Source organism: Urocampus carinirostris, chromosome 16 (assembly GCF_059441175.1).
Source record: "Urocampus carinirostris isolate Australia breed hairy pipefish chromosome 16, RoL_Ucar_1.0, whole genome shotgun sequence".
In the NCBI taxonomy this organism is placed as follows: domain Eukaryota; kingdom Metazoa; phylum Chordata; class Actinopteri; order Syngnathiformes; family Syngnathidae; genus Urocampus; species Urocampus carinirostris.
The window spans coordinates 17,788,582-17,813,667 of record NC_142364.1 but is presented as its reverse complement, the minus strand read 5'-3'; the positions used below and the strand labels follow the sequence as shown (position 1 = coordinate 17,813,667).

The 25,086-nt window shown below is 42.9% G+C and overlaps 1 protein-coding gene across 3 annotated transcripts in view; it reads right to left on the bottom strand.

The window, feature by feature from the left end:
* strbp (spermatid perinuclear RNA binding protein) overlaps positions 1 to 7,079 on the bottom strand; it is a 111,489-nt gene extending 104,410 nt beyond the window's left edge. For 2 of the 3 annotated variants that reach the window (XM_088320355.1, XM_088320357.1), the window contains exon 1: positions 1,997 to 2,295. The gene's annotated coding sequence lies outside the window, so the exon portion shown is untranslated. Of the gene's footprint in view, positions 1 to 1,996; positions 2,296 to 6,980 lie in introns of those variants that run through there. The other variant, XM_088320356.1, reaches the window with a different exon arrangement.
* Positions 7,080 to 25,086: the final 18,007 nt, after the last annotated feature.

Sequence of the window (25,086 nt, the reverse complement as noted above, 5' to 3'; positions counted from 1 at the left end):
TACGGGACTCGCAACACATAAGGAAACAGGGAAGGAGAGAGAGGGAAGAATGGGTGCAGAGTAATTTTGTGCTCGTCCCCTGGGATTTTTGTTAGCGTAGCCTGAAATTGGTAAAAGAAAGAAACGGCCTGTTTCAAATACAGTCCAAACACCAAGCAGCCCCCCCCCCACCCCCTACCCCTCTCAAAAGAAGATGAAAAAATATAGATTTAGCACTTGAGGAATGAGCTGATGGAAGTTGCGATCCTATCCAAGCCAGGAGATGGCGGCAGAGAGGAGCAAAATACCATGTTGCGGACGCCACCTTTAAGTTAATTACAAAAATGCATTGATTTAAAGTGGGGCTATCAGACTTGGTTTCATGTATAATTTGCTGCGCTAGATTGTTTTTCCTACCATTAGGTTTTCTGGTTTCTGACGTTTGGGGAGCCACCCACTACAGCAGGGCCAATTTACTTTATTTGCTCATTTAGAGTATGCCGAGGTCCTTCTTTTGTTTTCTTCTCCAAGTTTAATATGTTATTGTTGTTGTGCGTGTATTGAGTTGAATTGTTATGTTATTTTGTCACATTATTGTACAGACTGAAGTAGTCAAGTCAAGTCATATTTATTTGTGACATCCTTAATCACAAAGAGTCTCAAAGGGCTGCACAGACCACAGATTATTGCAAACCACAGACTATTATTCCACCATCCCCTGACCTAAAACCTATATGAGGGCAAGGAAAAACTCAAAAAAACTCAAACTTCAACATGAAGAGATACCTTGAGAACAGACCGCACATGAGGTAATCCCCCTTCCAGGATGACCAGGCTGCAATTGATGTTGCAATAACAAATAATACACCGATATTGTCAACATAAAATATAGGTTATTCATATGCTATAGAATAGAAGTGTGTTTTAATCCTAGATTGAAACATTTCCACTGAGGTTGCAGATCGCATCTCAGGGGGAAGAGCATTCCAGAGGACCGCGGACCGAATGGATAACGCTCTCGAACCTGCGGATCTCTTTTTGGCTCTTGGGATCACTAGTAGACCAGCATTATCATAGCGAAGACTCCAGACTGGAACATAGGGCAAAATTAAAGTAGCTTTATGTTTGTATCCCTCGTAACCTAAAGTCAAATTTAAAAAAAAAAAAAAAAAAAAAAAAGGGTAGTTTTCAACCCCGCTCATGGAAGAGTGCATGTACTGGTAGGTCATGCGTCTAAGGGTTAAAAAAAACATGAAACAAGTGCGGCGAAATCATTTTTAACCATTTTTGACAGACAGTTGGCCTTGAGATATTTTAATGGGAAAAATGTGCCTATGCTCAGGAAAGGTTGAGAAACACATATTTAGACTAAATCATTTTAAGCTCTGAATAATAAACTATTCCAACAGTTGTGATGTAGAATCATTTGCAAGTTTTGGGTGTTTTTGATTCTTGTGTTTCTTTCGAACTGCATTTTCCCAACCCTGATTTAGAAAGGACAGGTATGCCAACAAGCTGGTTTAACAGGCTAAGAGTGCAAGTCACCTTTTTCTTGAGGAAAAGGCTGAAAGATAAAGTAATAACATCCCCGTGTTATTCTCGAGATTTGATTTTAAATCAAATTTCGACAATTTGTCACACAAGTAAAGCGACGGAGCCAATTAGGACAACCAGAGCGTCTGGATCTAATTTAGGCTTAGGGGACTTGGCAGCATGGTGCGGAAGTGGAGCCCTTTAAACACCTGCAGCGATAGATTTAATATATTTCCACTCCGGAAACCAAAATTCAACCTTTAAGGACCATTTTCAAACAAAAATTTCAACGTTTTTTAAGCTACAGAAGGAACCAACTTTTCAATAGGTTCCTCTTTTTCCATATAATTCAACGCGGAAACGCGCACGAAACGAAAGCGAGGCAAAAGGAGACTTTAATTCGATGATAATCCTTCAAACACGACAATTAAAAGACATTTTATCAGTGAAACGAGATTGTCCCGTGTAAACATTTACAACTTACGGCGATAGCAGCGCTGAGAGAGCGGGGACAACAAGCAAGACGTCGGCGCCAAATCAGCGTAGAATCCAATTGAGTTGAAAATGAATAAGAATAACACTCCCGGTAAGAAGAGGAAAGGAGACGTGTTAATGTCCACGCGTGCTCGGGGGGGAAAAGTGTCCACTAGCCGGCTTCTAGGAGCGAGAGCTCGGTGCCGCCTGCTGGATTATTCTCCTTCTGTCTTCGGAGCACTGAGCGCAGACGAGGTTCCCTTGAGATGAGTGGCGAGAGGAATGCGCATGCGCACAGAGTGCTTACTCGGGAACACCGCATACACGCTGTGTAAAACTAATGTGCGTTTATTTTTATATGTATGTCGCGGAATAAAACGCAAATTAACGTAAGTGAACTTTTGAAATGGAATTAATGCATGGATTTGCTCCCTCATATATTTTAGATTTAATATCCCCCTATGTTCCGGTCTGAAGCCTTTGCTCTGAAAATGCTGGTCTACTAGTGATCCCAAGAGCCAAGAAGAGATCAGCAGGTTCGAGAGTGTTCTCCATTCGGGCCCCGGTGCTGTGGAATGCTCTTCCCTCTGAGATTTGATCTGAAACCTCTGTGGAACTGTTTAAATCTACGCTTAAAACACACTTCTATTCTATTATATTCTCATCTCATTAGCTGCACCGCTTATCCCCAGTAGGGTCGCGGGGGTGCTGGAGCCCATCCCAGCAATCATCGGGCAGTGGGCAGGGTACACCCTGAACTGGTTGCCAGCCAATCGCAGGGCACACAGGGACAGACAACTCGCTCACTCATTCACACCTAGGGACAATTTTGACGGGCCAATCCACCTGAAATGCATGTCTTTGGAATGTGGGAGGGAACCGGAGTGCCCGGAGAAAACCCACGCGAATACAGGGAACATACAAACTCCGCACAGGAAGTCCGGTAGCTGGATTTGAACCCACACAGGAGGTTCCCAAGACCTTAGAACTGTGCCGCACATGCGCTAACCACTGCGCCGCCGTGCTGCCGCTATTCTATTCTATTCTTCATTTTCCTCATGTTGAAGTTTTTGAGTTTTTCCTTGCCCTCGTGTAGGTTTTAGATCAGGGGATGGTGTAAAAATAGTTTGTGGTTTGCTATAGTCTGTGGTCTGTGCAGCCCTTTGAGACTTTTTGTGATTAAGGGTTATACAAAAAAACATGACTTGACTATAGCTTATGAATGACCTATATATCCTGTTGATGATTTCTGTGAATTAATTGTTATTACAACATCTACTGCAGCCTGGTCATCCTGGAAGGGGGATGACCTCATGTGCAGTCCCTTCTCGAGGTTTCTTCATTTTCCTCATGTTGAGGTTTTTGAGTTTTTCCTTGCCCTCAAGTAGGTTTTAGATCAGGGGATGGTGTAATAATAGTCTGTAGTTCGCAATAATCCGTAGTCTGTGCAGCCCTTTTAGACTCCTAGTGATAAAGGGCTATACAAATGAACATGACTTGACTTATGAGTGTTAAACCTTAAAGCAGGTGTGTCAACTATAAGGGTCGCGGGCCCAGGACCAGCCTGAGCCTTCATGGAGCCCTAAACAAAATTAGATTTAGGGCCTTCAAATACTTGTTAATTTGCAAACCCACTAGAACTCATTCCATGTTCTACTCCAGGGGTGGGCAACTATTTGGAGTCGGGGCCGCATGTGACATGTTGTGCTTCTTTCTAAATAGATTAGTTTCATCAAATTGGTTTGGAAACGACCACAATTAGAGCAAAATGCTATATTAGGTCCCTGTTTTAAGCAATTCAATCCACTTCAATAGAACTGGTTGCCAGCCAGTCGCAGGGCACACAGAGACAGACAACTCACTCGCTCATTCACACCGAGGGACAATTTGGACCGACCAATTAACCTGACATGCATGTTTTTGGGCATGTGGGAGGAAACCAGAGTGCCCGGGGAACCCATGCAGCACGGGGAGAACATGCAAACTCCAAACAGGGAGCTGGAGATGAATGCTGAACCTCTGCACCGAGGGGGCTGCGAGCCAACCACCATCCCACCGTGCCGCCCCTTGGTTAATAATATTGTTGCAAATTTGCATTTAGATATATTATTTTTCTTGTTTTGCAATGTTATTCTTTTACATTTTTATCGTGTTTTTCTAGATAAATAACAGAAACATTACTTAAAATAAGAAAAATATATATATGCTCATTGAAGAATGTTAGGCCGCAAGTGATACTCGCCGAGCAAAAAAGGAGCGAGGAGGGGGGCAAGAGCGGTGCTAGGAATTAAATGGACCTAATCATTTCAAGACAGTGGAGTAATTCTAACGCTGCGTTGTTCACATTTTTGTTTTGTTTTCTTTTTTTTTTAATATTTAAGCTTTTTGATTATATTTAAGCATATTTTATCCTTTAAGAAAAATAAAGTTTTTAAAATGCCTTAATTTTTAGGGTGTCTCGATTTGAATTTGTGGGTGCCTGAGCACCCCCAAAACAGGTAGGATACTCCCTTGATTCAAGTCACATTTATTTCTATAGCCATTAATTTCAAAAGTATCGAAGGACCACACCTGCCACAATTACATCTGATCTGAAACCCGAAAAATCACAAAAACTATTGCATGAGCATAATTCCCAACAGACTCCGCCACTATGCCGCAAGTGATACTAGCTGAGCGTAAAGGGAGCAGAGAGGGGTGGCTTGAGCAAAAACCTTGAGAAAGGGCCACACAAGAGGTAATTCCCTTCCAGGATGACCAGGGTGTATTTCTTCTAACAAAAATGTGAACAGAGACATGCAGAAAAAAATTGTTATTTGACAGTCACCTGGTGTAAATTTATACTGAATTGCACAAAATAATGCCCCTTTTTAGAAAATATAAGCAATTAAAAATTAAGGTGTCAAATGTGTGCGAAAAGGGTTATTTTTATTTGTTTTCAACCGAGGGGAAGCATTTTCTCTTCTCTCAGACTGTCTTATAAATAATTCAGCTTGACTTTGCTCTCCTGCACGTTTTTATGCATGCTGCACGTTGACGCGCGCGTGCACTCACACATATAAACACTAAAACGTGCACGCTCCCTGAGCAGCCACAGATTGGTGTCAATCCACGCAATTAAAACTGATCTCGGGGCAAAACAAAGTTCGGCCAAAACGATCGTTCCCTGCGAAAGGGGTGAGCGTTACAGAAGATCAGCGAGTAGGCAGTGGGGGTGATGGGGGGGTTTGAGGATTACGAGGCTTCTGTCAACTAGTGATGGGAATTCAGGCTCTTTTGGGAGGAACGGCTCTTTCGGCTCGGCTCACTAAAAAGATTCAGCAATACTAAGAAATAGCATGCACCAAAAAGTCCTGACACAAAACAAAACTAGCAAAAGTCAGCAAATTTCAGGATGAAGCAAACAACACAGAGATGATGCCATTCATACTGACCAGAAGAGAGAGACAGAAAGAGAGAGAGAGGGGGGGGGGGTTAAAGATAGAGACAGAGTGAGAGGAAAAGAGCAAAAGAGAGAGAACATTTGAGAGAGAAAGAGATATGGAACAAGAAAGAGAGAAAGACAGAGACATTAGAGAAAAATATGTGGGGGAGAATTATAAAGAGACTGAGAGAGGGAGAGAAAGTTAAATATAGAATGATAGAGATGGAAGAGAAAGACACAAAGAAAAAGAGATCGATGAAAAATTGAAAAAGAGAGGAAGAGAGAAAATAGAACAAGAGAGTTAAAGAGCGAGAGAGAAAAGGGCAGAAAGAGAGGGAGAAAGAAAAATATGAGAGAAATATAAAGAGACAGAGAGAGGGAGAGAGAACTAACTAGAATGAATGAGAATGAGAAAGATGGAAGAGAAATAAACAGAGAAAAAGAGATAGTAGAAAAAAAAGAAAAAAAGAGGAAGAGAGAAAATAGGGAAGAGTCAAAGTGAGAGAGAGAGTGAAAAGGGGAGAGAGAGAGGGAGAGAGTAATGGGAGGATAAGAGACAGTGTCAGAGAGAAAGAGACCGAAAGGGAGAGACAGAGTGAGAGAAATTGTGAGGGAAAGAGAGAAAGAGGGACAGAGAAAGACAAGACAGATAAAAAGTAAGAATAAAACAGAGAGAGGGAGAGAAAGAAGGCAACAGAGATAAAAAATAAGAGTGAGAAAGCAAAATAAGTTGATATTGAACGAGAGAGAAAGACAGAGAGACAGGAGAGAAAGAGGGAGAAACAGGAAGTGACAGAAAGAGGGAGATGAAGTTAAATGGAGAGTATGAGAGAGATGGGTGAGAAGAAAACACGGGAAAAGAGATAGTCCAAAAAATTGAAAAAGAGAGGAAGAGAGAAGATAGAGAAAGCGAGTGAAAGCAAGAGAAAGAGAGAAAAGGGGAGAAATAGAGTGAGAAAGAGTGATACAGGAGAGAAAGAGACAGAAAGAGGAAAAGTAAGAGAGAAAAAGAGAGAGTGAGAGAGAGGAGGAGAGGGAGAGGTGAAGAGAGAGAGACAAGTATGAAGAGACACAGACAGGGAGAGGGATTTAAATCGAGAAAATGAGAGAGGTGGAAGAGAAAGAGATGCCGAAAAAGAAGGTAAGAAAAATTGAAAAAGAGAGTGAAGGCGTGAGATAGACAAAAGGCGAGAAAGAGAGAGAGAGAGAAAGAGAGAGCGAGAAAGCGTTTCGAAGGGAGCCGTCTCCTTATCTCTGGGGCGCCGGCTCTTGTTGTTAACTTCACAGAGCCGGCTCATCAAGCCGTTATGTTCGCGAACGCCACGCCACTACTGTCAACTATCAATCGCCTCGACAGGAGCGGGATGCTGCGGGACGAGTACGAATGCGCAGCGGCGCGAGCATTAAATCAGGCTCCGATTATGCGTCCCGTCCCGTCCGAGAATCGCCCGAGGAAAAGCAGCATGGTACCACCAAACAATCCCCCTCCTCCTTCTGCCACTGTCCCAGCAGAGCCACACACACATGCGCTAAAGAGTGCATGCAAACGATAAGAAAAGAAGCAATTCACCTGCACGGATGTTTCCCCTTTTTCGATCTTCTTGCGTTATTTCTTTGCGTTCACGCAGAGATGCCGCTGCCGCTACCGTTTCTCCGCACTCGGAAGGAAATTCACGCGACGGGATTTGTTCACGTGGTCACGCTTTGTGGCTTCTAATTGGACAAGAGACGCGCGGACCGTCTGTCGGTCCTCCCGCACCTGCACGCTGGGACGGACGGTCAGACAGACGTGCGGACAGATTGTGACACTGCAGGGTGCAGTGTGTGCGCGTGAGCGTGTTCTTAGGAGTCCTTGTAAAAGCTAATAATAGTTATTGTAATGGAACCAAAGTGTTTTACAATAATTTGTTTTGAACAGGTGTGAGTATTACTTTGTGAGCCAGTTTTCAATACTTGAATTTTGAATTGCAACGTAGCATGCAGTAAGTAGAGTTTGGATCGTTAAATGGACATAGTATGTCAAGTTTTTGGAGGCTGGTGGACTCATGGTGGAGGCAGGGGTGCTCAAAAAGAGGGACTGCTGTCAGGATCAGAACGGAAACAGGACCCAATTGCGTAGGTTTCTCACAAGTTTTATTGAAGGAAAGAGGAAGCTCTGCGCCCACGATCCGGTGTTCGGTGGACGCGGGAAGCAAGTCGCTCTCAAACTCGGATTGTGAACCGAACGTGGAAGTGGATCTTCCGAAGCAAGCGATGGTGGTGTCAGGGACGGAAAAACTGGTCGGTAGCCAGGACTGGGATAGCAAGGCGTGGTTGGGGTCGGAAACGAGTCGTAAGCCAGAACGGGAGAGTAGACGTAGTCGGGGACAAAAAGAGGTCGTAAGCCAGGACGGGAGAGCAGACGTGGTCAGGATCAAAACGGGTCGTAGGCGGAGACAGACGGGAGCAAAAAAGAACCAGGTGGGAGTCAGGGTCGAAAAAGGCTTGCCTAGTATACACTGAGGTTTGAAGACGGACTTACAACAGGGGACTGACAACACTGAGTTCAAACAGTGACAGAGAGCCAACCAGGACCGGCGGCGGTTGGTGCCAAATGAGCAGGCACAGGTGATTCACATCGGTAATCATGACACTGCATTTAATAACAAAACGAGGTACAACGTGACAAACAGTCGTGGGTTCTCAAAACATGGAAGTATCCAAACAAAACAAAACCTGACTAAGTACAACTCAGATACAAAGACCGAGACTGAATATGGAAAAAAAATCAAAGAGCAAAATAACAAAGTAACAACAAGAAAGAAACAAACACAAACCTGGCGTGGTGGTGCAAATGGAAATGAAATCTGGATGACAATGGCAATTACCTACTAAGTATGGTGTCCAAAAAGTCATTCATAAATACACCCATCTATTGTCTGCGCCACTTATCCTTATTAGGGTCACAGGGGTGCTGGAGTCCATCCCCGGCATCTTCGGGCATTGGGCAGGGGGACTCCCAGAACTGGTTGCCACCCAGTTGCAGAGCACACAAAGACTCACTCGCTCATTCACATCTAGGGACAATTTGGACCAACCAATTAACCCGACATGCATGGTTTTGTTAAATGGAATGAAACCAGAGGAAACCCACGCAGGCACGGGGGGAACGTGCAAACTTCGCATAAGACGTCACAGTCGCTGAAATTGAACCCTGGTGTCAAAAACCGGAATAGGAGGAGAACCCAAATGCGTGACGTTTCCCACACAAGCCTTTATTTTACGGGAAATGGGGCAGTCATGCACGTTAACCCAAACACCAGTTATTCGGCGATCATTGGGCGGAAGACGAAAAGCACCAGTCTGGTGTGGAATGACAGGAAACCAGAGGCCGACGAGACCGATACCAATTGCACTAGCAGATATGAGACAGATGGGGTCGAAACCGGACAGGACGGGACTGACAGGATTAACATCGAAGCTGGATATCGAAATTAAACAGGACAAAATTAGACGGGAACGATACCGGACAGGAAACTCAGTCAGGAAACCCGAACAGAGTCAAAACCCATACCATCTTGCGGGGTAGAGGTTCGTTGACGGACTGACAAAGGGTGAGTGAGAGCACTGAGCTAAAATAGAAGGGAAGCCAAACTGTCAACGAGCCGCAGCTGGCGCCAGACGGGCGGGGCCAATTGGGTGCCATGAAAACCTTGACCCCTGGACCTCTGTACCGTGGGGTTGCGCTCTAACCACCCATCTGCCATGGTGCGCGTTCCAAAACAGCTTTGATTAAAGTAATATAAAAGCAGATTGCTTGGTTGGTTAGTTGGATTCCTTAACGAATAGGGTCGTAGGGGCACTATTTCCTGTGGTGTGTCATGGGCAAGTACAGCCTGGTGGTGTCCATCCCTCTTAAGGCCAATATATGTTTCTATCTGGTCTCGGACCAGGGACCTTTCACGTGTTTGGCGAATGTGCTAATGGCGGAAAAAACTTTGAAGTCAGTTGAGCATTGTTAACACATACTTAATTGAGAAAGTATTCTAATTTCAACTCTTTAAGAAAACTTCCATTATAAGGAAAATGATTTATTTGCATTTAAGGTGTTTTGTTAAGAAATGTCAGTCATATTTCAAAAATAAGGGAATGTTATGTACTAATGGGCAGCACAGCGGCGCAGTGGTTAGCGTGTGTGCGGCACAGTTATAAGGTCTTGGGAACCTCCTGTGTGGGTTCAAATCCAGCTACCGGACTTCCTCTGCGGAGTTTGTAGGTTCTCCCCGGGCACTCCGGTTTCCTCCCACATTCCAAAGACATGCATTTCAGGTGGATTGGCCGGTCTAAATTGTCCTCAGGTGTGAATGAGCGAGCAAGTTGTTTGCCCTGTGTGCCCTGCGATTGGCTGGCAACCAGTTCAGGGTGTCCCCTGCCCACTGCCTGATGATTGCTGGGATGGGCTCCAGCACCACCGCGACCCTACTGAGGATAAGCGGTGTAGCTAATGAGATGAGATGAGGTTATGTACTAATAGTTTCAATACAAGGGGTCATAGAGATGACTAGTTAAGGGAACAGTGTACTATTATCTTACCACTTGATGTCGCAGTCTTGTGTAGTGCTACCGAAAACGAGGGCTCAAAAGCATAAGTAAGAAAACAAACCATAGGGACTCTAAGTGACCCGACTGCACAATTTCACTTTTCGTTATTTTTGCCCAGACATTGTATGATTATAGGGTGCCGGCAATTATGTCAGCATCTTAGTTAAGTAAAAGAAATGTAAAGTTCTTGCTGGGGCAGCGTCTGTATTCTTATATATTTTGCTTCCTCCTTCTGTCTCTGTCCAAAAGGGAAACTGCGGCTTCTATGAACATTTAGGCGGTATAGAAACAACGGCATGTAGCATTAAAGGTAAAGATGTTCTATGCCACTTTTTACAAGACAAATATCATACCCAAATAGATGAACAATCATATATACACGAGTGTATGTTTAAGGTTTATATAAGTATGTTTAAGGCTTGTATAAGCAACCTGTACTGTTTTGTACTGAAAGATAAATTTTTGATAAAAGAATATGCTCTATAAAGCTAAATAATGTTAAGTTCAACTTACTTTTGGAAGAAAAGCTTCAATAGGTAGGCGCCTTCCTTCTCCGTAGCAAAAAGTGGCCAAAAAAAAGGGATCCAACCATTTTCTCAACCGCATCAAGCTGTCACGGTCGCCTTGGTGACCAGTCTACCCCGCCCTCTGGGCAACAGCTGAAAGCAGTTCCACTAATTGTGGGTCTGCTATTTAGGCTGCATTGTGGGCTCTGCGGTTGCTGGTTCATTACTCATTATTCACAATCCCGGTCTGTTATGCCTTGTCCTGTTTTAGTCTGTTATGCCTTGTCCTGTTTTAGTCTGTTATGCCATGTCCTGTTGAGTTCGTGCCGGAGGAACTCTGTATTGTTCTGTTTTGCCCCGGAGATTGGGCGACTTTTATTTTATTAAATAAAACTTATGGATCGTCAACGCATTTGAGTTCTCCCTTCATGCCTCCTGCCTACGTTCTGGTCCGGTCACCTTCCACGCCACCCCGCCTCGTGACAGAATGAACCAGCACACAATTGAACTCAGCGAACGATCCCAGCGCGACTTGGGGAGAGCTGGAGAGCGCAGTTTGGCAGGCGCCTACTGAGTTGGCCTTCCCTGCCCGTTCGAACCACGGCCCCGCCCGTCGTGGCCCTTGCTGTGCCTCGAATGGGGTCCCAGGAAGAATTGACGCCTGCCTGCCCGACTCCCGTGCCGATTGCCTGCTATTCCCTCTCCCCTGCGTGCAAGTCCGACTCCGACTCCGCTGCCCGTCAGGCCGACTCCGACTCTGCTGCCCGTCGGGCCGACTCCGACTCCGCTGCCCGTCGGGCCGAGTCCGACTCCGCTGCCTGCCAGTCCGACTCCGCTGCCTGCGTGCCAGTCCGACTCCGCTGCCTGCGTGCCAGTCCGACTCCGCTGCCTGCGTGCCAGTCCGACTCCGCTGCCTGCGTGCCAGTCCGACTCCGCTGCCTGCGTGCCAGTCCGACTCCGCTGCCTGCGTGCCAGTCCGACTCCGCTGCTCCTGTTTTGCCGGTTCTGATTTTGACTCTCTCATGTCTTGTCTGTTCTGATTCCGCCTGTCCTGTCTGAATCACCACTTCTGAATCGGTCTGTCCTGAGTGCGACTCTTCTGATTTTACCTGTTCTGATTTTCCTGTCCTGTTCTCGTCGGTTCTGCCTGTCTGTTATCCCCTGTCCAGTTTGCCCACCAGACCCCCTCCCTGCCGAGCGCCGATTCCGATCCGCCCGACGCAGATGGCGCCTGCCTCTCCCCGTTCCTGCGGGTTCGGAGGAGGGAGCGGGGTTGCCCCAATCGCGAGCGTCAACATTCCGGGGCGTGAGGTTGTAATTTTTTTCTTTTTGGGACCTCGGGAGCTGTCCCTTAAGAGGGGGGCTCTGTCACGGTCGCCTTGGTGACCAGTCTGCCCCGCCCTCTGGGCAACAGCTGAAAGCAGTTCCACTAATTGTGGGTCTGCTATTTAGGCTGCATTGTGGGCTCTGCGGTTGCTGGTTCATTACTCATTATTCACAATCCCGGTCTGTTATGCCTTGTCCTGTTTTAGTCTGTTATGCCTTGTCCTGTTTTAGTCTGTTATGCCATGTCCTGTTGAGTTCGTGCCGGAGGAACTCTGTATTGTTCTGTTTTGCCCCGGAGATTGGGCGACTTTTATTTTATTAAATAAAACTTATGGATCGTCAACGCATTTGAGTTCTCCCTTCATGCCTCCTGCCTACGTTCTGGTCCGGTCACCTTCCACGCCACCCCGCCTCGTGACACAAGCTTTCTTATTCCACTTTCATTTCGAGAAAAACGGCTTGCCTATTCTTTACACTTTACACCAACCATATTGGATGGATGCACGAGATGTAAAACAATAAAAATGTCAAAGTTCTTAACGCGCCGGAGAGCATGTTTACACACAAACTGGGACTGTGACGGGAAGAGGAAGTCGGATTTCTTCTTCGGGGTGGATGCTGGGTGAGCTCTCGCAGCGCCACACGCCGTTAGTGGCGGAAAGAAGCACTACAGTAATGTCCTGTACTTGGAAAAAGGTGCACAATACAACATCTAACTAACAGCAATGTCCAGATATTTTTCTACATCACGAAAAAAATGTTCGTATCTACCGTTTTTCGTAACTCGAATGTTCGTAAGTAGGGGAGCATATGTAGACATTTCATAAAATAAATACGTTGACATCTACCAAATCAGGCTGTCCTTCTATGCCACAATTAAATACAAAATTGCTTTACACCGCCTTCGATACTTGATACAGAGTTTAAATAGAATTCAACTTTGTCACTGTATTGAAGCTGTTCTTCATGTGCAAAATTCCCCGATGAGGTACAGTAAATACACCAACCAAAGAACCAACCTCCATCATTTACTCTTCAAAGGAATACCACATTTGGCTCAACATCGGTACTTAAGCGTATTTAAAACTGATCATCAAAAATCATAAAAAGAGGAAAATTGAAAACCCTCGCTACAAAGTCCCTTTATAATGTTACACCACGACTATTTCCCATCAACTATGGCAACATTAAAATGTGCAAACATAACAGAAGGCTTTTGTTTTGCCCAAAAGCGCACTAATGAAATTGACAATGAATACCTTCCAAACTGTATTTCGCTCTAATTACCAAAGAGCGACCGCATTAACCAACAATAGAGCAATTCACAGCTCCCAGATGCCATCGAGCTGTTGTTTTTATGGCATACCTTCTAGTTTGTCATTTTCCTTAATACAGGAAAAAAACAGCACCAACAAAGTACCTTTTCAATACCGTATGTTCGTGTGAATGTGTAAAAGTAAAGAAAAAAAAGTATGATATACAGTATTTAAAGGACACATAGAATGGGTTCTTTGTTAGTGTTTTCATACCCAAAAATATTTTATGTGAAACTGCATATATGTTTAATTACTTGAAAATAAAAAAAAAACTACTAAAAATATCATACTATAATAAATATTCTGGTAAATACAGACGCCGCCCTACTTACAAACAAGATCGTTTGTAAGTTGAATCTGTTCGTAAGTTGCTTCAGTGCTATTGTCGGGAACCAGAACAGGATCAGGACCCAAACGCGTGACGTTCTCACACAAGCCTTTTATTTTACGGGAATTGGGGAGTCATGCACGTTAGACAGCAGTCTGGCGTGGAAAGACAGGAAGCCAGAGACCGACGAGATCCATTCCAATTGCCCGAGTTGATATGGGACAGATGGGGTCGATACCGGACAGGACGGGACAGACAGACAGGATAGATAATGAAACAGGATATCGAAAATACAAAGGACAAAAATAGATGGGAATGAAACTGGAAACCGATATTAAACAGGACAAAAATAAACGGGAATAATACCGGACTGGAAATACCAACAGGAAAACATGTCACGGTCGCCGTGGCGACCAGTCTGCCGCGCCCCCGAACTCAAGCTGTAGCAGATCAGCTGATTGCTGGTCTGCTACTTAAGGCTGGGTTGTGGGTTTGGTGGGCGCTGGCTCATTACACATTCCCCGGTCTGTTATGCCTTGTCCTGTTTTAGTTTAAAACATTGTCCGTTCTGTTATGCCTTGTCCTGTTTAGTTGAGTTGGAAGAATCAACTGTTTGTTTTGTCATGTCCCAGAGTTTTGGACAACTTTTATTTTTGTGAATAAAAGTTTTGGATCGTTACGCAATTGAGTTCTCCCTTCCTGCCTCCTGCCTCCGTTCCGGTCCGGTCAACCCTTCCACTCCACCACGCCTCGTGACAGCCCCCTTCCACTCCTCGTTTTCGTGACAAAACAGGACTGAGTCCGAACCCACGTCTTGCGGGGCAGAGGTTAGTTGACCGACTGACAAAGTAAGAGAGAGCGCACTGAGCCTAAAAAGACGGAAAGCCAATCTGTTAATGAGCCGCAGCTGGCACCACACTGGCGGGGCCATGGCAACCGTGATAGCTATATTTTTTATAGAATGTATGTTTAAGGCTTTTATAAGTATGTGTAAGGCTTTTATACATAACCTGTATTGATATGTACTAAAAAATAAACACTTAATGAAATAATATGCTCTGTAAAGATAAATCAAAATTTACAGCGTTCCTTAGCTTTTTGTTGTGAGCATGTTTTTTCTGCCAGTGCCTCTCAAGATTACATTCTTTGAAAACAGCAATAAAAAATACTCCAATTTCCACTTGTCATGAAATCAGCAACCCTCACAGGCAACTTTCCTTTTTTTGTTACAGTCGCCAGTTTGGAAATGGGGTGGGCTAAAATTCTTATCGAAAGCCAAGGACATGATGGCTAAAAGGCCACTTCCTCTGCTGAAATGGTTCTTGGTACAAATTGATTTTATTCTGCAGTCAACATTACTGGCGAGACACATATTATTAATTTTATAACAGAGTCCACGGGATAGTAAGAATTTGAATACGCACCGTGATTGACCCCCGGGCTGGACTTTGGACATACTTGGATACATCCATTATCTGCACCGCTTGTCCTCAGTAGGGTCGCGGGAGTGCTGGAGCCTGTGCCAGCTATTTTCGGGCATTGGGCAGAGGATACCCTCAACCGGTTGCTCCAATCTGACCTCACATAACTATAGAATATAATGAACCATTGCTGAATGTAGTTTTGACAATCTGCCATGGAGCTTCAATGATTGAGTTAGAAATTATTTTTTTTTATTTCAACAAAAACACGAAGCTGCTTTTTGGAGAAGTACAAAGTTTGTTTCTTTTTCCCTTCAATTTCAAAGACTGACTGCATGCATGCTGTCTTTTATTGAAGATAGCTCACCGTTAAACTAGATGTCTTTTTTTTTAATAGCATAGTTGCGGTGGAGGCTTGCAAACAAACCAAAACCCCGTACTAAGCGTTTTCCCCATTCCTACAGTAAGGCATGCCCGCAAACATAGCACACATATGCACTTACTCCTCTACTCAGCGAGGCCACGGCACTGCGGCAGTCAATGGCGGGCGAATATTTTTAGCTTCCATGTGGGTTGCAGATGCTGGCCGGCCTCATCAACCATAACAGCAGCAATACTCGTGGCTTTTTATTTATTCCTTTGCAACATTTACCTTTGTATATCCGACATCCAGCTCTTACAGGGAACATAAATCCTCCGCTTCACACTCTCTGGTGTCCTCCAGGCTCTTGGCACTGATCTATGTTTCATCCCCTGACTGAGATTTTTAGGGCAAAAGAGGTTATTTATAATTGACTGTGAGCAATCTGACTCAGTCGCCACTGCTGAAAACAAAATGTTATATATGTATACTATAATCTTTATAGTATAGTCGTACCTCTCGGTGCTTCAAAGGTTAAATCCTGCTCTACACTTACATGGCCATTCATAATCATGACCGCCTTCACACTTCCACGCCATCCCGCTGCCCGTCTCAGCTCAATGGAGAGCAGAGCTTTTAGCCAATCTGCCCCCCAGCTCTGGAACTCACTGCCGCCTGACCTCGGGAATTGTGCGACCCTGTCCACCTTCAAATCCGGACTCAGAACTCACCTCTTTAGACTGGCCTTTTCTTGATCAACTGCCTCACATAACGCCCCTTTTTAACTCTACTGTGTTTTCATTCGCTATCTATTTTTTCTTGTTTTATTCTTTGTTATTCTTGCTTTATTGTTGTTTGTTACTATATGAACACCTTGGGTGTCCTAAGAGACGCTTCGAAGTACAATGTATTATTATGAAGTCATTTTGTGTAGTATTTAATTTTAGGTATACATTTTAACATTTGTCAATGCAGGGGTCACAAACAAGATGTCTAGACTGAGGGGGTTAATCCCTCTAGGTCAGGGGTCTCCAGCCTTTTTTGTGGTATTTCTATGAAATGATCTGCATTTATATAGCGCTTTTCAAGTCAATGACTTCCCAAAGCGTTTTACAATGTGCTCCACATTTCCCAATAGATAACCTGCTTATTGGGGGTATTAGGGGTTCAGTGTCTTACCCAAGGATCCCACTTCGACATGTAACACGGACAAGCCGGGATTCGAACTGGGATCCCCCTGATCCCAAGACGAGCGCACCTCCTGAGCTACTGCCCCCCCATGTTCCTACTATGTTATTACTAGCTTATTAATCGGAAGTAGGGTTAAATTGACTGAAACAAGTTATTGTACACTAAAAAGTAGTTAGATTTATTTCCATCTGGAGGGACGAAAGCATGACCAACTTAGGTGCCGAGGTGCCTAACTCTTTTGGGTGTTTGGGCATTTGGGTTGGCCATGGTCCAAAAATGTTTTTGTGTGTGTTTTTGGCTATTTTCCCCTTTTTTGTTTTCTTTGTTGTTGTGTGCGTTTGTCTTGCTGTAGGTCACCCCGCTTGAGGGATATGACCAAGGTAGACAGATAGATAGACATTTATTTTACCTACCATTCAATTAATTCAGTTAAATTTATGAGTTACTTCAGGCCCTTTGAAGGACAGCCATCACTGCTGATGTGGCCCTCAATGAAAATTAGTTTGACACCCCTGACTTAAGTAGTCCTTGGTATAAAAAAGAATAAAAATAGTTCAGCAGGTGTATGATATTACATTTTCACTTGATATCACAATAATAACGCCTCAATTCTGTTGTTATCCTGTCACAATATAAGAAGAATATCTTTCCAGCACACTCTGGTGGTTGGTTAGGTAAACCAGTTGAACTTTACACAGACATGATTTGGCCACCAACAGCTATGTATAACAACCTGATAATGGACAGCTCAATTTCACTGCGCTGCTAGATATTGTTATATTTTCAATTAGAACTTTGTTTTGAATATGGAGGATTTACTTGCACAAATCCGAGTTATTTCTTGTAGTTATCGTATTATTTGCTATCATGAAGCTTGAATGGAGATAATATCGTACCGTAAGGCTTATATCAGCGGTGGTCCGTCAGGGCCAATTTTAACCCGACATTATTATCCTTATTATCCTATTGAAGCTAAAGTCAGTTTAATTTAATATACTGAATATTTTTCCAAAGTGTCTACATGTTTATAATTATTATATTAATATTTTGTAATTTTTATGACAGATTGTATCCATTTGGTTACAATCCTCCCAGGAGTTTTATTTCAGAAATCGTGATAAAGTTCTTTATTTAAAACATCATACATTCTGTATTTATTACAAATACATTATTATTTTAATGAGATTTAGGTTTATGTATTTGTAAATCTGACTGTGCCTCTGTAGTGAAGTTTTACAAATTTAGATTTTTGATCTAAAAAAACAAATCTTGTTCACAAATAAAGTCTTATGACATTGATAACGGTATAGCAATGATTGTAATTTGATCCTGGAACTAATTAGGTCCATTTCTTCTACTCTCTGTGTGAAAACAATTGGACGGATCAGAGGTCAAACAGCATCCCGGATGGTGTTTGACTTCAAACGTTCGACTGACTTTCAATGAAGGAGCTACTGCGGCTTATGGAGTCGCAGGGTGACGGGCTCATTATCCAGGAGAACAAAAGATGAGACCAGAGCAACCAGCCCCGCCTCCCGTTACCTCCCTCATCCCCCTTTACAAACGCCTGCCATCTGACACCCCTATATGTTTTTTCCCTAAAGACAGAGGCACAACCATTGTTTGGCTCTAGTGTTGGTACAGAAGGCCCGACAGCGTGGAGAGAAGCAGACGGAAGGCGCATTCATTCAGGCTATGTAACGAATGAACGGAGTTGGTTCATTTGGTAAGATGCCACCTCATGTTTGACACAAGGCAGAGTGGGGCCAAGTTTGTGTGTTGGATGTCTTGCCGGGTTGGACAGAACCTTCCCGGACAGGCAGCAGATGGTGGTGTCACCTCATGAAGGTGGACGCTCACCAACAAACACAAAAGCAGCCAAAATATTCATCTGCCTTTCATATTGTGCCTGTTTTTTTTCACTGACATTCTTTGTCCTATCACTCATTATCACCCGCGAGCAAAGCTCGGGTGTTGATTAAGTTTTTGTTTGGGATCTAAGCATGTATATCTGTTTGTTTGTACAAAGGTTTTTCTGTTTCTTTGTGTCCACGCAAGAAACAGAGAAAAGAGTTTAGATATGACCTTCATCTTCCAGAGGCAGTCAGGTAGGTTACCCTAGGCATGTAAAATGCCCCCAAAAAGGCAGACTTGGCAATTTTTGTTGTGTTAACACAGCATATTTTCCCAGTAAGGCATTCCACTTTTCCAGGCCAGAATACCATTTAATATCAACACAAACTTTTACATGGAGTCAGGTACGTTAAACTGCCCCAAAAAAGCTGATAAGGCATTTTTAGTTTAGCAGACTCTGCAGCTTTCCTAGAAAGACATTCTACACTCCCATTCCGGAGCAAGCTTGGCCAGGAGCTTTCACAAGCAACCAGGTGGAAATGCCCCCCAAAAACTGACTTGGCACTTTTGGTTTTGCTGACTCAGCGTTTTTTTCCCAGAAAGACAATCCACTCTCCAAGCCCGGGAACAACACCATCTGATACAGGCAGTTAGGTAGCTTACCCAAGATGTGAAAACTGCCAAAAAGCTGACTTGGTATTTTTGTTTTTTGCTGACTCAGCTGCTTTCCCAGAAATACTTTCTACTCTATGAGGCCACACAAGAGAAATTGCACCCAAAAATGCCTCAACGCAGGTGATGTCTAATGGCGCACAGCCATTCTAGTTTAAAGATACCTCCTTTGCGTGCTTCTGATCAAAACATTTTTAAATTTAGTTTCCAATTAAAAACCAATTAAAACTTTCCTTGTTGTACTCCCAGGAGGAGATGACTTGTCTCCACCAACAATAGTCTAATCAATCTTTTCAGGATTATGCTTGAATATCATTTTAAAGGGTATTGCTCAGGTGTCACACAAGTGGATTGTTTTTCGTGAGAAATGACAAATGTATGCACAATGGACAGAACCATTCAGTGACAGATGCTTACAAAAATAGATGTTTTCTACTGTTTTTTTTCAGACCAATACCAATACTTGATTTTTGAGAACTAATACATTTGGGCTACAGATAAAAATGCCTCTTAAACATATCATTCCTGCACTTATCTCACAAAATTTAAGGCTACCCCCTTGATACCTGGTATCGGTACTTGCCCATCCCTACAAAATTCTGCACAGTTAGACTCCTAAGAGCATTAAATGGACACTATGAAATATTTTTCATCTAAATGTTGCTGTATTGAGTTGTTAACTGAAAATGAATGTTACAAAGCATGTGGAAAAATTAAAAAAAACACTCAAAGAGAACAAACAGTATTAATTTTCTTTTTTATGGCCAGCCATTGACAAAGTTTTAGTTTTGAGGCATTCCCTTAGCAGCAAGATGACAGACAATTATGTCAGCTTTCCATCGTTGAGCTACATTTTATTTAGAATGAATACACATTTCTCAACTTACAAGTATTTAGAAAAACGCACATTTATGTAGTAGTTCGTGTATTTTTGCTCATTATTCAAATCAATAGTGTTCTTTTAATGAAGGAAATTATACATAAATTACATTAATTTAATGGTAATGTATTATTCCGGCAGATGCTCTAAATAATACACAATATCCCTTTAAAACAGAATGTTTCTCCAAATCATCATCATAAAACTGATTTGCGCCACAATGTGTCAGAAAATAGGAAATCATGTTAATCAGTATTTTCCACATTAAAGGAACTTGTGAGTGCTTGCATAATGATAATATTAATAAGGAATAAAAAGTAATGAAGCCCTAAAAATGTCTCGTATTTACCAACATTCACATTCCTACCTCAGATCAGTCAAATATTTGTACAATAAAAAATAACAGTACCCACATTATGACATTTACTAGATTGTGCCTAATGAAGTTTTGTTCCGACATGAGCTAAACAAATTTTCTGTTCGTACGCCATCTTTGTGAGGATTTGGAGACGTTTAGAAACGTTCTTTGAGTATTTTTTGGGGGAATGCAGGTTTATAAGATGAATTTTAGCTTATCATCAAATCAATGGTTTTAATGAAGTATTTTTTCACCATTTGAAGGCAATTAATAATACACAATGCCTCTTCAAGATTGACGAGCCAGCAGTTCAGAGTTACGATGTCATTTGACCCATGCAGGGAACATGTAAAAACTACAAAAAAAGCCCAAAACTATCCTAGAATCACAAAACTTTGCTTCTAACCCTTCACGATCCTACCATTGTAACTTGCAGTGTAATCAATATAGCATGTTAGGAACAGGCTATAGTGTGGAAACTCACAAACGTGGTGCTGAGCAAGCGTGTGAACATCTGTTGTCTGTGACAGGTGATGGCAAGGTGAGACCTTACTGGTTCTCCCACCCAAGGCCAAACATACAGCCACATATGCACTCGCACATAATTATAATTGAAGCTTCTGTCAAGGTCTGAGCTCAAGCGTTGTATTCGTTGACACTGTGAGTGTGAAAAACAAATCTTGTGATTATACGTAAACCTGAATATGGTCACATTATTTGAGATTACTTAAAAAAGCTGTATTATACATTGAAACTATGAAATAAACTTTCTTTACAGGCCCGAGCATTTTTTAAATAAATAAAACATAGTATGTTGGCCTGTAGAGGGATGGGTACCACCAGGCTGTACTTGCTCAAGACACACAACAGGAAATGTGTTGCGTAGGAGTCGGATTTGGGCACAACACCGGCTCGGGAGCTTTTATACCCGTGGTCCACACGAGAAAATGACGCAGAAATGACGCGATGAGGAAGCGGAACAGTCGCCGGCGTGTTTTGCGGGCATACCACCGATGAACAGCGGGTTGGCCAATTTTGCGCATTTTCCATCGCGGGCAACCACGGGCTAAAAAAAAACGCAAAATTTTAGCCGTGATACAGCCGCAAATGTCTGTGTGACCCGCCCCTAAGGGTTTCAACTAACCAATCAACCAACCAACCAACCAAACAACCAACCAACCAAACAACCAACCAACCAACCAACCAACCAACCAACCAACCAACCAACCAACCAAACAACCAACCAAACAACCAACCAAACAACCAAACAACCAACCAACCAACCAAACAACCAACCTGTTACCTTTAAACATGTATTTATTTATTTATTACCAATGCCTACTCTTTTATGGACTGTTTAGCCGATCAGAAAGCATAACTCAATGCATGGGGAAAATCCATGTAACAACCAGTCTGTGAAAGGTGAACTATGTTAGAGTGAGGGATTACTGTAGACAATTACGTAAATAAATTCATTCCAAACAAGAAAACACACAATGAACAGTATTGCATTTACACAAAAGGTTAAAAAAAAGTGACCACGTCTGTCTTTGCGCTTGAATCTTTGTCACCTCATGCACCCTCCCAATTACAGTTGGCACCAAACAGAGACTAATTAAAATAAACCTCTGGCTAGATGATGCAAAGCCGTGAAAGCTCAGACTCTTGTCGTGGTCACTAGAAATTATCTCTGTATTCCAACCTGACACAGTAGGGATCCTTTCCACCAAATTTACAAGATTTCAAAAAAACCTTTGGTCCCCTTAAGCAAAAAGTCCTCCCTCCCAAATGTGCAATTAAGTGATATTTTCCTCAATTTTGTTTTCTTACCACCAAGTTTCCTCTGTGATCACATCCTTCCTCTTTATCTTCTGAGGTTCCCGTCTGTGTCTCTTCCCTGACACTTTAAATCGAGCAGGAGAGAGCAGAATTTCAGAACCAAAAAAATATACCGGTACACATCTTCAAATGTTTCATTATGTCAAATCACGAGGCTATTGATGAGTGCCTTGTCAACTCTCAAATTCTTGTTTATTTAAAAAGGATATCCTACTTTACTTTCAAAGTTTTGTACGAGACTAGAAAAAAAATCATTGCTGGTGTTTGGTCTGTTTGTGTAGAAACGGGTGATATCCTTCCGTCTGTTGAGCAATAACCAAGCGCATCAGATCGAGATGAGCGAAGAAAATAAACAACAATATTCCGGCTCGCTGATTTCCCGACTGAGAGCCGACGCCAAGCTGGGACGTGGAGAATGATGATCGCAAACGTACTGATAATCAGTCTTTTAGAATTCCTGCCGCTAACACAGACCAGCATTTACTTTAAAAAAAATGAATACAAATGTCCACACAATCTTATTGTTTTCATAACCAAAAGTGCACGTGTGGGTTATTTGGACAGGCAAGTTGGGTCGAAGATTGATTTAAAAAAGCTGAAACTGTTGAGTAATCAAACAAAACAGGCGGCAGGGCGGTTAGGTGCTCAGTACGCAGGTCCAGGGTTCAATCCCAGCTACCGCAGTCTCCCCGTGTGGAGCTTGCATGTTCACCCCGTGCTTTCGTGGGTTTCCTCTGGGCACTCAGGTTTACTCCCACGTTCCAAAGACATGCAAGTCATGTGAATTGGCTGGTCCAAATTGTTCCTAGGTGTGAATGAGCAAGTGAGTTGTCTGTCTCTGTGTGCAACCAGTTCAGGGTCTCCCCTGCCCACTATCCAAAGATAGCTGGGATGGGCTCTAGCACCCCCTGCACACCTGATGAGTATGGAGGGGTGTCCAACTCAAATGAACGGAAGGCCAAATAAAGAATTTGGCCATGAAGATAGCCCATCCTAGCTATCTTCGGGCAGTGGGCAGGGGACACCCTGAACTGGTTGCCGGTCAGTCGCAGGGAACACAGAGACAGAGAACTCACTCGTTCATTCGCACCCAGGGACAATTTGGACTGGCCAAGTAACCGAACATGCACGTTTTTGGAATGTGGGAGGAAACAGGAGTCCCCGGAGGAAACCCATGCAGGTACAGGGAGAATATGCAAACTCCACACGGGTAGGCTGCGGTAGCTGGACTTGAACCCTGAACCTCTGCAAAGTTGGGCTGCGCTAACCACCCAGCACCCACCACCCGTGCCACGTATGGAAATTATGTTTTCCCTCGAATAATTCAACAACCTCGAGAAGGGTTTCTTTTGTGGTGAAGCAAAATGACATACTGTAATTAGATTAACAAAGGCGTGTTTTACTAGACTCACTTCAGGGTAATGTGAAGTGCAAATACATTTCCTGTCAGATTCACAAATTACGTGAAAAAAAATCCACTTTATCCATCGTTCATTTCTCTCAGCAAACACGTTAATTTTCTCGGTGCACAATTTGAATGTGTTATAATTGGTATGTGTCTGGATGAGATGGTATTTTAGGTATGAATATCATTGCAATGGGAGCCAGCACTTGAGGAATTAGCCCCACAAAATGATTGACAGGTCCCTCCTAATCTCTCACCACTGCTTTCTTATCACCTTTAGCCGTCTGACATTGTTAGACAAGCTCACTTAAAAAACATTAGCCTTGGAACTCTCTCACTAATAACGCTTCAGACCTTTTCGGCCCGGCAACAGAGATGAAAATTAGCGCGGATATTTACATCGGCGGTGGTAATTGACTTGATCGCGATCTGAAACCTTCCATAGGCTCGTTTGGGATTCTGGCATGTTGATTTTAAGAGGTGTTAATTGTGCTTGGCTTTTTGGAGATTCAGCTGTCTGTTTCGACTTGGATAACACGTGTCGCGAAGATGCTTGTGTGCGTTCGTTTTTCGAAATATTGCCACTCTTGTACCTTAAAAACAGACAGCTTAGATCATTTGCATTAACTAAGCTACTCATAAAAAGCAATAATTCATTTTAAAATGTTAAGCAAATCATTATATCATTCCAAAATGAAAAAAAAAGTATTTAATGTTTTGCCAATCAGTAAGTTGTCAATTCAAGTCATGTTTATTTTTCCAGCCCTTAATCACAAGGAGTCTTAAATGGCTAAATACACCACAGACTACTATTACACCATCCTCTGATGTAAAAACTTACACGAGAGCAAGGAAAAACTAAAAACCTCAGCTTGATGAGAATGAAGAAACCTTGAGAGGGGGCAGCCCATATGGTAATACGCTATCTTGGATGGCCAAGCTGCAATGGATGTCAGCAACAGACATTACACATACATCATCAACATGAAATGTGGATCATAACAGAATGTATCAAGCATCTGGGAATGATTTCAGTATGATAAATCCCCACTGGAGGACAGGAATGGTGTTGATCAGATCTTTGTTTTCATGTCGAGGAGCCCACCATATCGTGTTGCTTTGCTTCAGCTATCCAGCGATTAAGACTGTGTGGGCAGCCACCGAGTGACCAAAATCATGTGATCACGTCAATAAAATAATATTTTGACAAAACAAAGTGAACTTGTGTTAATAGAAAACATTATATAAATATTAGAGTTATCACAAATGCAAACAAAATGTATTTTCGACCCAAAAACTGCTTCTGACTTTTGTGTTTATTTTGTGTTTCTGTGCCTTAAAACGGAGGAATGATAACAAAATAATTTGTTATGATTTTATTATCAGAAACCTGCTGTTTGTGGTTTTGGTTGTTATTTCACAATGTTGTTCATTTTTTTGACTATTATGCACTGTTTACATCACTGTCAAGGAAAGATCATGGGCTCGGGCCTAAACCTGTTTGGGCTTAAAATGTCAATCATTAAGTCGGGCTTATGTCTATGGAGGTTTTTTGTTTGTTTGTTTTCCTTCCTGGAGGATATACACAGCATGCACTTACTTTTACGCAAGTATTTATTTAGATAATAAAATGGTTAC